Source organism: Aquarana catesbeiana, linkage group LG03 (genome assembly GCF_042186555.1).
Source record: "Aquarana catesbeiana isolate 2022-GZ linkage group LG03, ASM4218655v1, whole genome shotgun sequence".
NCBI lineage: Eukaryota > Metazoa > Chordata > Amphibia > Anura > Ranidae > Aquarana > Aquarana catesbeiana.
In genome coordinates this window covers 240,732,749-240,745,663 of record NC_133326.1, presented here as the reverse complement: position 1 = coordinate 240,745,663, position 12,915 = coordinate 240,732,749, and the positions used below count along the sequence as shown (strand labels likewise).

General features: G+C 41.9%; 1 protein-coding gene across 4 annotated transcripts in view; it reads right to left on the bottom strand.

Moving 5' to 3' along the window:
- IMMP2L (inner mitochondrial membrane peptidase subunit 2) overlaps positions 1 to 12,915 on the bottom strand; it is a 1,808,057-nt gene that overhangs the window by 405,378 nt on the left and 1,389,764 nt on the right. The window lies entirely within an intron of this gene.

Sequence of the window (12,915 nt, the reverse complement as noted above, 5' to 3'; positions counted from 1 at the left end):
CACAGATTTGAGGTACCTCACTCACATACAGCCTTCCTAAGGACCTTCCCACTATGTCAATAACATCTCCACTACAGCTAACTACTTCATAGAAAATAAAAAAAGGCCTCCAAGACAAGTCATTATTACTTGCAGCCAATGTCTTACTAGAAACAGCTAACTTCCAACCTTTAGAATTATACCTACTTATTCTCTGTATGTAGCTAAACCGTTATGCTTCTACTTTACATGTACTGTTATATGAAAACAATATAAATCATTGAAACGAAAAGTTCCTTCAAACATTCTCCTATAACTGTTACAGATTTGGTAACAAAGTTTGTTGGATAAGCTCAGGAATGTTATTTCAGCATTCTCCATAGAGAGTCCACAAAAATCTATAAAAGTTCATAAAATTCATGAATAAAACATACAATATAACCTTTTTATAACTTAAGTCGAGTTGTGAAGGACAGCAAAGCTAGCCCTTGAATCTAAAAAAAAGTTCAAGATGTAAGAAACACAGACAATGTGCTTTCTGCTTTAAAGAAGAAAAAAATCCAATCATTTTATATTAAGTTTCACAGTAGCAAACAGGGCAATAGCTTTCAAAATACGCTAAATGAGACTTTTCAGGCTGGTAGTTTGTAGGTAACATTCACAGGATCAGAACCAGCAGTGTGCAATGTAAAGTGCAAAGCACTGTGGAGAAATGTAATCTCTGGAAAAAATCCTTGCTATCCCAATGGCAAAAGCTTTAATTGGGCACACAACCTGACACAGCATGTGCTCATTAAAATTTAAATGAGCTCTCTTGATATGTGTGCCATATCATGATTGCTGTTGTGGAGGCCTCACAGGACTCAGGGTAACAGAAGGTAGCATTGCAGAAAAAGCTAATTAAAGCAATAATACTGCTGTACATTGAAAGAAATACCTTGCAAATACATACTGTTGGCATATCAAAGGTCATGCCCTTTATTACAACACAATTTACAATTGCTTCCTTTTAGATTGCAAAACACAAATTATAATTGTGTGGCTAAAATATAAACACAGATTTACTTTAGTAATCACCTTACCTGTGGTAATGCTATCATATTTTGCTTCTAGACAGTCAGACATAAGTGTTAACAGAAAGCCTTTTTTTATTACCTCAACCCTTAGGGGTTAGCAGTACACTTATAAGTGACAGCACAGACTGGGCCTTATGCTTTACTTCCCCATATATGCATACCTATATTTTTGCTGGGTGAATGTTCAGTCATGTGCCTTGATCACAAAAACTAAGCTGTCACCATGAGCTCCTGGTCTTAAAGTAACGATTGGGAGCTGGTAGTATGAGCTCCCGATCATGTGATCGGTGTGATGATAGTAGGGATGAGCCGAACACCCCCCAGTTCGGTTCGCATCAGAATATGCGGACAGGCAAAAAAATTGTACGAACAAGCGAGCAGCGCTAGAGTTTATGGGACATGAACATGAAAAATCAAAAGTGCTCATTTTAAAGGCTTATATGCAAGTTTTTGCCAAAAAAAGCATATGGGGCCGGGGTCCTGCCCCAGGGGACATGTATCAATGCAAAAAAAAAGTTTTAAAAACTGACTTTTTTCAGAAGCAGTGATTTTAATAATGCTTAAACTGAAACAAAAAAATGAAATAATCCTTTAAATATTGTGCCTGGGGCTTGTCCTTAGTATGCCTGTAAATTAGCACATTTTTCCCATGTTTAGAACAGTACCACAGCAAAATGACGTTTCTAAAAAAGTGTGGGCCCCCCCCGCCAAAATCCATACCAGGACCTTCAGGTCTGGTATTGATATTAAGGGAAACCCTGCACCAAAAGTTAAAAAAAATTGCGTAGGCCAGACCCTTATCCGAGCATGCAACCTGGCAGGCCGCAGGAAAAGGGTTGGTGAGAGAGTGCCCCCCTCCTGAACCGTACCAGGCCACATGCCCTCAGCATTGGGAGGATGCTTTGGGGTCGCCCCAAAGCACCTTGTCCCCATGCTGATGGGAACAAGGGCCTCATCCCCACAACCCTTTCCCGGGGTTGTGGGGGCCTGCGGGGGCTTATCGGAATCTGGAAACCTCCTTTAACAAGGGGACCCCCCGGTCCCGGCCCCCCCTATGTGAATGGGTATCGGGTACATTGTACCACCTACTCATTCACCAAAAAAGTGTCAAAATGTTAAAAATGACAAGAGACAGCTTGGGACAAGTCTTTTATTAAAAAAAAAAGTCCCGCAATGTCCATTCATCTTGGATCACAGCACAAACGGACTGAGAAAAAAAATAGCAACAACTCCGCCTCTATGGGAGGCTCCTGCTGACTGAAGCCTCTTCGCAATGACAGCTGTTATATAGCTGAGGGCGGGGCCACCGGTGATGTAAATGGGTGACCCCGCCCCCTCTGACATTACATGACGTCAGAAGGGGGCAGGGCCACTCCTTTAAGTCACCGTGTGGCCCCGCCCTTAGCTATATAACAGCTGTCATGGCAAAGAGGATTTTGTTGAGGAGTTCCCCTTAATATTCATACCAGACCCAAAGGGCCTGGTAATGGATTGGGGGGAACCCATGCCATTTTTCTCAGTGGTTTTAATCTATATTGGCCGGGATCCGACAATTAATTACAGCCGTGAGTAGTTTTGAATTACTTTTTTACTTTTAGAAATGTCATTTTGCTGTGGTATTGTTCTAAACATGGGAAAGATGCTCTACTTTACAGGCATACTAAGGACCCCCCCCCCCCCCGAGGCAGGATATTTAAAGGAATATTTCATTTTTATTGTTTCACTTTAGATATTCCTAAAATCACTGCTCCTGAAAAAAACGTCCGTTTTTTAAAACTTTTTTGCATTGATACATGTCCCCTGGGGCAGGACGCGGATCCCCATACACTTTTTATGACAATAACTTTCATATAAACCTTTAAAATGAGCACTTTTGGTTTTTCATGTTAGTGTCCCGTAGACTTTAACTGTGTTCTGTTAATGTTCGCTGTTCGGCGAACACCTGATGTTCGAGTTGAACTTACGTTCGACTCAAACATCGGACTCATCCCTAGATGATAGCCAATCACAGTGCTCACTTGAAGCACCTCTGTCTCTCCTTACAATACCCCTGCAATAAAGTAAAACAGATCTGAGCTTAATCTAGGTTAGTGTTAGTGTCAGCATCTGTGTACTTTAGACAGATAAAAAAGTGCACCTTCTGGGCCCCACAATGGGTGCAAACCAGTACTGGGGCAGGGTTGTCCAGCTCCCAGGGCAGGGATCCAGAATTTTACCCCAACCCACTATTAATACATGCCACAGAATGGGTGTACCACCCTTCCTCCATTTTTTGCCCTTTTGCTTCACTGCACTTAGGGCAACTACCCCTTCTGCCCAGCCCTTGTCCTGGACCTGGTGCAAACAACAAACAATGCACATATATGCTGTCACCCTATGCACAGAAGTAGGAAATTTTATTTTGGGTTGTTTTCTGGTGGTGGCCAATGGTAATGGCAAGACATATACAGGTACATTTTAAAAAAAATATATATATTATTCTTTCTAATTTGGAACAGTTTTTCCTTGATAAAAAAAACAAGAAACAAAATCAGGAAGTATCCATTAACATTTTCTAACAAATGAAGGCCCAATTTGTCCTGAAAAAGGTATAATTAACCTGGATACACTAAGTAGATAAGATATACATTGTTTTACTAACACATATGGAAGTTAAAAATCTGGGTTCAGATATTAAAGGGGTTGTAAAGGTAAAAGTTTTTTCACCTTAATGCATTCTATGCATTAAGGTGAAAAAACTTCTGACAGAACCGCCGCCCCCAGCCCCCCCGTTTTACTTACCTGACGCCTCGAAAGTCAGCTTCGCGTTCCCGACATCTGTTCCTCCGCTCACCCTGGCCGCTGATTGGCTGCAGTGGATGGATTGAAAGCAGCGCAGCCATTGGCTCGCGCTGCTGTCAATCACATCCGATGACGCGGCGCGCCGGGGGGCGGGGCCGAGTGATACAGCGAGCGGCTATAGCCGCCGGCTGTATCACGGGAGCGCGCCCGCAAGCACTCACCACCGTGCGAGAGAGCTCGCATGAAGGTGGTAAATGCTTGCGGGGAGGAGCTGAGACAGCCGCCGAGGGACCCCAGAAGACCAGGTTCGGGGCCACTCTGTGCAGAACGAGCTGCACAGTGAAGGTAAGTATGACATGTTTGTTATTTTTAAAAAAAAAAAAAAACACCTTTACAACCCCTTTAAGGTTGATTTTAGCTTTATCATTAAGGCATAATTGGGCAGATTATGATGGGGGCTCAGAGAAAAAAAGAACTTTAAATTTATATTTGTGCAATTACAATAAAGCTTAAATGCACATCCAGATAGGTAATGGATCTGCTAAGATACTCCTTAGCAGTAGAAACTACAGCAACCTAAAAGGCTGAAGTTTTAAACAGCATAAACTTAAACAGCTAAATGGCAGAGAATCTTTATGAATGTCAAAAAGCAGATCGATGTGGTAACTCTTTGGTCACTTTTCGTATGCTGTAAAATTTAAATTTAGAGCTGTAGAGTCAATGTATTTACCAAAGAGTTAGTGGTCTGAAAAAGATGCAATTTTTGTAACAATCTGCAAAGTCATCTTTATTAATGGAGATGACACAAGAACATTGCATAATTTAAAAGAGAAGTATAGGGATTTTTTTTTCAGAATCATACATACCTAGATGGATGAAGCATCAGTCCGATGCTGCATCTGTCCCCTGCCGGCTCTAACACTGAGAACCGAGTGATCATACACTGCTGATCACTCGGTACTCAGGGCTCCCTGAGCAGAGAGCTGGTGACTGTCAGTCAACACAGTCTGCTCTGCCCCCCCACGTTCACTAGACCACGCTGTGGAGGGGGCAGGGGCAGCTGGTTCAGGCTCTTAGCAGCTCATTGAGAGGCTGAGTCAGGTGCTAGTCTAGGCATGTGGGCAGATCCCGACTTCATTGTCAATGGACCGCCTCTGTGACGTCAGAACAAACTGCACTTTTGTGATCCACAACGAGCTTTGGCTGTACTTCTTTAAGTTATAATATTAGGTCAGGCTCCGTTCACATATGCTGTGGCCACGGCTCACAGCATGGGGACCCTGTTCACCAATTCAGGTGTGAATCGGGTCCAAATTTTTGCCTGAATTCGCACCTGAATTGGACCAGAAGACGCACAGGATCCTTTCCAAGTGGCTGGCCTGGAGCTGTGTTTACTGGCTCCATTGGGAGCCAATCACACTCTCCTGTCATGCCAATTTGATGCATAGAAAACTGCATCTAATTTGCATATATGTGAACCCAGCCTCATACAAAGCCAACAAAAAGCTGCATATGTTACAATTTGATTGTAAAATCTCATTTAAACTTAAATATGGTGGATTTAAACAATTTTGTAACACATGGGGTCATTGCTAGGTAGAAAGTGAACATTAGGGTCTATATGGTGCCTGCACCTATTTTTTTTCCTCAGGAAACCAATTTAAAAAATGTTTGGTGCCTAAATGATCTACAGTATCTACAGGCAAGGTCATGTTGAGGGCAGGATCATGCCTAGCCCTATTCAAATTCCAAAACTCAGTATGTGTTTAATATTTTCAGGAGTCTGAAGATACTTTTGATAGATATGGTTATGTTTTACATAATAATCAGGATATGTCTAATTCACTAGGCTTTGAGTTGTTAACGTTTCACCACAGATCAATTGTGTCTTAGACTGGAACAATAAAGCACAATATCTAGTGCAGGCGACTTGGTACTCCAGATGGCAAGGTCCAAAAGTAGGTGAATCTTTTATAGAAACATGGGAACATGTTTCAGAGTAAAGGTGCACCTTGGTTTTGGAAAAGCATTACATTTTTCTTACGCAGTAATGTTTAATGGTAACATTTATTGAAAACTTTCATGGTAAATATGGGCCCCTGGTTGTTTTTTTTAAGGAAATTTAAACATTTAAAACACCATGGACCACCCAGCTTTATTCTCATAATGGTCAAAGTAAATTCTCTATGATCTACACCAATGTTTCTCAACTCCAGTCCTCAAGTACCCACAGCAGGTCATGTTTTCGGGCATTTCATTATTTTGCAGAGGTGATTTGATTAGTTTTACTGCCTTAGTAATTACTACAAAACAGGTGAATGCATTTAGCCAACAATTGACAGAGTAAATGCAGTCTCAAAATTTATCAAAATAGTCATGCAAACATAAAAATGAATCATAGCCAAGCCACTGAAATGATACATACAGTAGAAAATGTCATTATACGTATCAAGGTATAAAATGTACATTGCAAAGTACACATGCATAAAAAGTATCCCAATGCGTTTCGCAAGACCAGGCTCGCTTCATCAGGGGTAAATGCATGTGTAGTACATCTGTAGGGGGTATAATGAACCAAATAAGTATCAACACAGACATAGTATCATGATAATTAGTCAAGAGGGTCCAAAAACGCATGGCCCTATACTCACCTGAGGCTGGATCAGACTACCAATTGCTTGATATCCAGAGGCAGCAGTAATGAGCGTTTGGCTCGGGAGCTGAGGAGGCAGAGGCAAAACCAACCCAACAGAGCACAAACGGGGGGGCAGACATGGCCGGGATGGGGGAATGTGTCACCGAAGAGAAGATCTCCCAACTAGATGCTCATTACTACGGCCTCTGCATATCAAGCAATTGGTAGTCTGATCCAGCCTCTGGTGAGTATAGGGCCATACGTTTTTGGACCCTCTTGACTAATTGTCATGATACCATGTCTGTGTTGATACTTATTTGGTTCATTACACCCCCTACAGATGTACTACACACGCATCTACCCCCAATGAAGCGAGCATGGTCTTTCGAAATGTGTTGGGATTCTTTAATGCATGTATACTCTGCAATATACATTTTATACCTTGATACGTGTAATGACATTTTCTACTGTATGTATCATTTCAGTGGCTTGGCTATGATTCATGTTTATGTTTGCATGACTATTTTAATAAATTTTGAGACTGCATTTACTCTGTCAATTGTTGGATAAATGTATTCACCTCATTTAAAGTCCTGGGCAATTTCCTGTTTTTTGTTGCATATATTGGGATGGAGGTGGTTTGCGGGTGACACCAGACCTTTTCCTTTTTATTTAGCAATTACCACAGCCCTTTCATCTGAGGGAAATCCTGAAAACATGACCTGTTGGGGGTACTTGAGGACTGAAGTTGAGAAACATTGATCTACACCACTTTCAAAGATTTGCATAACCATCTGTTTCATATATCCGGTTATATATGTGCTGTTACTTGATGCTTGCATTGTCCTCGCTCTTCATTAGCATACCGTTGACCTATGTTTGTGGAATGGTTACTTTAAAATAAAGAGTTTTGGAAGCTGATATATGGGCTTATATGTGATTGGTACCCACCCAACATTGCTGACTAAAAATCTGCTTCTGTTTAACTTTCACAGTGATTTATCCACTCATAATATTCAGATATGATTTTTAATAGCTGTATTACACAGCATATTAGGTCAGTTTCTGCTTCATCGCAAACAAAACAGGACAATTAAATTACAAAATAGATTGCATTTATAGTAGTAAGCAGTGATAAGGCAAATACTTTATAAACAAGTGCTAATACAATGTAGTTATCAGAATCATTGCATGTTCTGTAATTACTATTAGATTAATTAAATTCCTAAAATGTGCACACATTTCATAAAATCGATATTGTCCATCAGTGCTGAAATGAAGTGGTGGCTGCTAGTTTAGAGGTTTTAATAAAGAAAGGCAATCATATATGTCATTCTATTAACATTATCCAGCCCTACTATTAGCATGCTGAAATATATGACTATTATTGTGTTTTTCTCATCTACAAAAGGTATATCGTTAATGAAAAAACACATTTTGATGACTTTTACAAATCTGCATTTGGTTCTATGGCTCTAAACATTGCATACAATGTCCTCTCATTTTCTTAAACAGTGTAGGGGAAGAGGCATGTCAGTCGGCGAGAGCCAAGTGTCAGGAGCGGCGTTTTCTTTTTTTTCTGTGAGCAGTTTTCATCGTTACTATGAATGTACATCAGGGGCATTTTTTTTTAAATAAAGGACCTGTCAAAAACTGTCTGCTGTTTTTATTTACACTAGTATTTTTTTTTTTTGCTGAATGAGTAGGGGTACTATGTATCCAATATTAATTCACATGGAGGGGCCAGGATCTGGGGACCCCCTTGTTAAAGGGGGCTTCCAAATTCTGATGAGTTACCCCCTGCACCCTCACAACAACCAGGCCAGGCTTGTGGGGAAAGGCCCTTGTTCTCATCAACATGGGGACAAGGTGCTTTGGGGTTGAGATCCCCCCCCCAAAACACCCCACCACATTTAGGGCATGTGACCTGGTATGGTTAAGGAGGGGGGGGGGCAGTACTCACCACTCCTTCCCTGGCCTGCTGGACCCAAATACAGGGTAAAGGTTAGGGAGACAGACTGCTCTCCATTTTTTTTTCTTTTTACTGTAGGCTTTTTTGTTTACATTCTGCTGTAAACGGGGAATCTCCCACTGACAGCAAGTATAAGTCAGGGTTGTTAGGATGCCTGCATCTGCTGGCTCCTTAGCAACCAGCAGTTCTGAGTTGTCACATTTAGCAGTGGTAGGAAAACCACTGTTAAATGTTTCAGTTTCCATTACAGCTGGTGTGTGGCAAAATGATATACATTAACCACTTCAGCCCCGGACCATTTGGCTGGCCAAAGACCAGAGGACTTTTTACAATTTGGCACTGCGCTGCTTTAACTGGTAATTGCACAGTCATGCAATGTTGTACCCAAACAAAATTTGCGTCCTTTTTTTCCCACAAATATAGCTTTCTTTTGATGGTATTTGATTGCCTCTGCGATTTTTATTTTTTGCGATATAAATGGAAAAAGACCGAAAATTTTGAAAAAAAAATATTTTCTACTTTTTGTTATAAGAAAAATCCAATAAACTCAATTTTAGTCATACATTTAGGCCAAAATGTATTCAGCCACATGTCTTTGGTAAAAAAAAGTCAATAAGCGTATATTTATTGGTTTGCGCAAAAGTTATAGCGTCTACAAACTAGGGTACATTTTCTGGAATGTACACAGCTTTTAGATTATGACTGCCTATCTCATTTCTTGAGGTGCTAAAATGGCAGGACAGTACAAACCCCCCCAAATGACCCCACTTTGGAAAGTAGACACCGTAAGGAAATTGCTAAGAGGCATGATGAGCCCATTGAATATTTTAGTTTTTGTCCCAAGTGATTGAATAATGACAAAAAAAAAAATTTTTACAAAAAGTTGTCACTAAATTATATATTGCTCACACATGCCATGGTTATATGTGGAATTGCACCCCAAAATACATTTTGCTGATTCTCCTGAGTACAGGGATACCACATGTGTGGGACTTTTTGAGAGCCTAGCCGCATACGGGGCCCCGAAAACCAAGCACCGCCTTTAGGATTTCTAAGGGCGTAAATTTTGATTTCACTCCTCACTACCTATCACAGTTTTGAAGGCCATAAAATGCCAAGATGGCACAAAACCCAGCCAAATACCCCATTTCCGAAAGTATACACCCCAAGCTATTTGCTGAGAGGCATGGTGAGTATTTTGCAGCTCTCATTTGTTTATGAAAATGAAGAAAGAAAAGACAAATGTATTTTTTTTTCTTTTTTCAATTTTCAGAACTTTGTGACAAAAAGCGAGATCTGCAAAATACTCACCATACCTCTCAGCAAATAGCTTGGGGTGTCTATTTTCCAAAATGGGGTCATTTGGGGGGGTTGTGCCATCTGGGCATTCCATGGCCTCCGAACTGTGATAGGTAGTGAGGAGTGAAATAAAAAATTTACACCCTTAGAAAGCCTGAAGGCAGTGCTTGGTTTTCGGGGTCCCGTACGTGGCTAGGCTCCCACAAAGTCTCACACATGTGGTATCCCCGTACTCAAGAGAAGCAACAGAATGTATTTTGGGGTGTAATTTCACATATGCCCATGGCATGTTTGAGCAATATATCATTTAGTGACAACTTTGTGCAAAAAAAAAAAAATTGTCTTTTTCCCACAACTTGCGTCAAAGTATAAAATATTCCATGGACTCGACATGCCTCTCAGCAAATAGCTTGGGGTGTCTACTTTCCAAAATGGGGTTATTTGGGGGGGTTTAAACTGTCCTGGCATTTTATGCACAACATTTAGAAGCTTATGTCACACATCACCCACTCTTCTAACCACTTAAAGACAAAGCCCTTTCTGACACTTTTTGTTTACATGAAAAAATATTTTTTTTGCAAGAAAATTACTTTAAACCCACAAACATTATATTTTTTTTTAAAGCAAAGGCCCTGCAGATTAAAATGGTGAGCCTTTCATTTTTTCTTTTCACACAGTATTTGCGCAGCTATTTTTCAAACGCATTTCTTTGGGAAAAACACACACTTTTTTAAATTTTAATGCACTAAAACACACTATATTGCCCAAATGTTTGATGAAGTAAAAAAGATGATCTTAGGCCAAGTACATGGATACCAAACACGACATGCTTTAAAATTGCGCAGAAACGTGCAGCGGAGACAAACTACATACATTTTTAAAAGCTTTTAAACGCCTTTACAGGTTACCACTTTAGATTTACGGAGGAGGTCTACTGCTAAAATTACTGCCCTCGATCTGACCTTCATGGTGATACCTCAAATGCATGTTGCAGTTGCTGTTTACATATGACGCCAGACGACGCTTGCGTTTGCCTTTGCTGTTTTATTTTATTTTTAAAATGTTCCTTTCATTTATACAGTGGGGACTGAAAGTATTCAGACCCCCCCAAAATCTTTGTTATATTGCAGCCATTTGCTAAAATCATTTAAGTTCATTATTTTCCTCATTAATGTACACACAGCACCCCATATTGACAGAAAAACACAGAATTGTTGACATTTTTGCAGATTTATTAAAAAAGAAAAACTGAAATATCACATGGTCCTAAGTATTCAGACCCTTTGCTCAGTATTTAGTAGAAGCACCCTTTTGATCTAATATTTTTTATTATTATTTTTTTATTTCAGGTACTTATATAGCGCTGTCAATTTACGCAGCGCTTTACATATACACTGTACATTCACATCAGTCCCTACCCTCAAGGAGCTTACAATCTAAGGTCCCTAACTCACATTCATACATACTAGGGACAATTTAGACAGGATCCAATTAGCCTACCAGCATGTCTTTGGAGTGTGGGAGGAAACCAGAGTACCCGGAGGAAACCAACAGAATGCTCTCCGGAGGGATATGACTTTGGAGGCCCTGGATTGCTGTGGGAGAGCCTTACAGATCATTTTATGTTTGGCAATGAAGGGCAACCTGACCTTGAGGACCTGCGAGAATATAAAGAGGCAATGCTCGGATTTGCAGGGGTCTCAGAGCTCAAACCTGATCTGGACCATTTGCTAAGGAAGGAACAGCATCTGGAAAGGGCATACAGGAAACTGCTAGAACACGTTCAGCAGCATGCCAGAGAATCGGCAGTGGAAAATCTGAAGATTGCCATCCCCAAACCTGAAGTGCTGACCACAGGGCACCTCTGTCCAGCACTGATAACATCTTCTGGGTTCCATGGACAGGAGATGGTGAACCTCTATCCCCAGACACCAGTTATAGAGATAGGGGATTTAATAGACTTTTCTGCTGAGGAAGAACAACCTGATGAGCCTCCAGCAGAAGAGCTGGTATTAGGGCCAAACTTCACTGTGCTCTGCCCAGCACCAACAGCAGTATATGTGGAGTTACAACAAACTTCTCCAGCTGAAGATCCGGTAACTGAACAGAGGGTCCAAGAACTCTGCCCCACACTTTTAGCAATTCCAGAGACTGGGGACTTAATAGACGTTTCTGTAGAGGAGGAACCACCTAGCAAACCCCCAGCAGAAGTGCTGGCAACCAGACAGAGGTTCCAAGACCTCTGCCCCACACCTGTGGCAGTTTTGGAGGCTCAGGGTGAGAAGGTCGCAATCACTTCCCAGCAGCAGATACAGGGGGAGAAGGGAGAGGAGGTGTGTGTTGTCCCTTCCCAACAGTTGGCCAGGGAGGAGGAAGCAGACTTTCCTCCCCAGCAAAGATCTGTGCACCTGGAAGACAGTACCACAGACATGTCGTCCCAGCAGCCAGATGAGGGAATGGAACAGGAAGCAGCCGGCTCACCTCCCCAATGGCAGTTACACAGTTTGGGAGTGGAGGAATCCAGCCTCCTGCCCCAACAGTTAGCCAGAGCAGAGGGTGTGAAGTCCCCAGCAGAAGTGCTGGCAACAGGGCAGAGTGCTACCAACCTCTGCCCAGCACCGGCAACAACTGTGGAGATCCAGGGAGCCGGGGCAGTTGGCCCCTCTCTCCAACGACAAGCTGATGTAGTGGAGCTGCTACTCCCAGCTGAATCGCTGGCAACAGGGCAGAGCACCGCTGGCCTTTGCCTAGCACCTACAGTTTCTTCTCAGCTTCAGGGAACTGGGACAGTGGGCCCTTCTGCCCAGCAACAGGCCAAGCCATAGAGTGGTAAACACCACCAAGATGAAGCGCTGACAGATGGACAGAAAGTCAATGACCTCTGCCTCACACCTACTGAGGTCAACTATTCCTTGCAGCCAAGAAAGGAGATCATGCGGACAGACTTTGTGAGTTCACTCTGCCTGACTAACGCATGTCCAAACCAGGTGGGTGTCTGGGACCTTGTTAGTCAACTTTTGATGGTGAAGAAATGTGACAGGCTCACCCTGGATAGAGGCTTTTGGAGGGGACTGAATGTGAGCCTCTTGCCTACAGATTATGGGCCCTGGCATTTGGGGTACCCTTGAGGTTTTGTTACTTTGGCTTCGGGTCCTTGTCCCCCAGGACACACA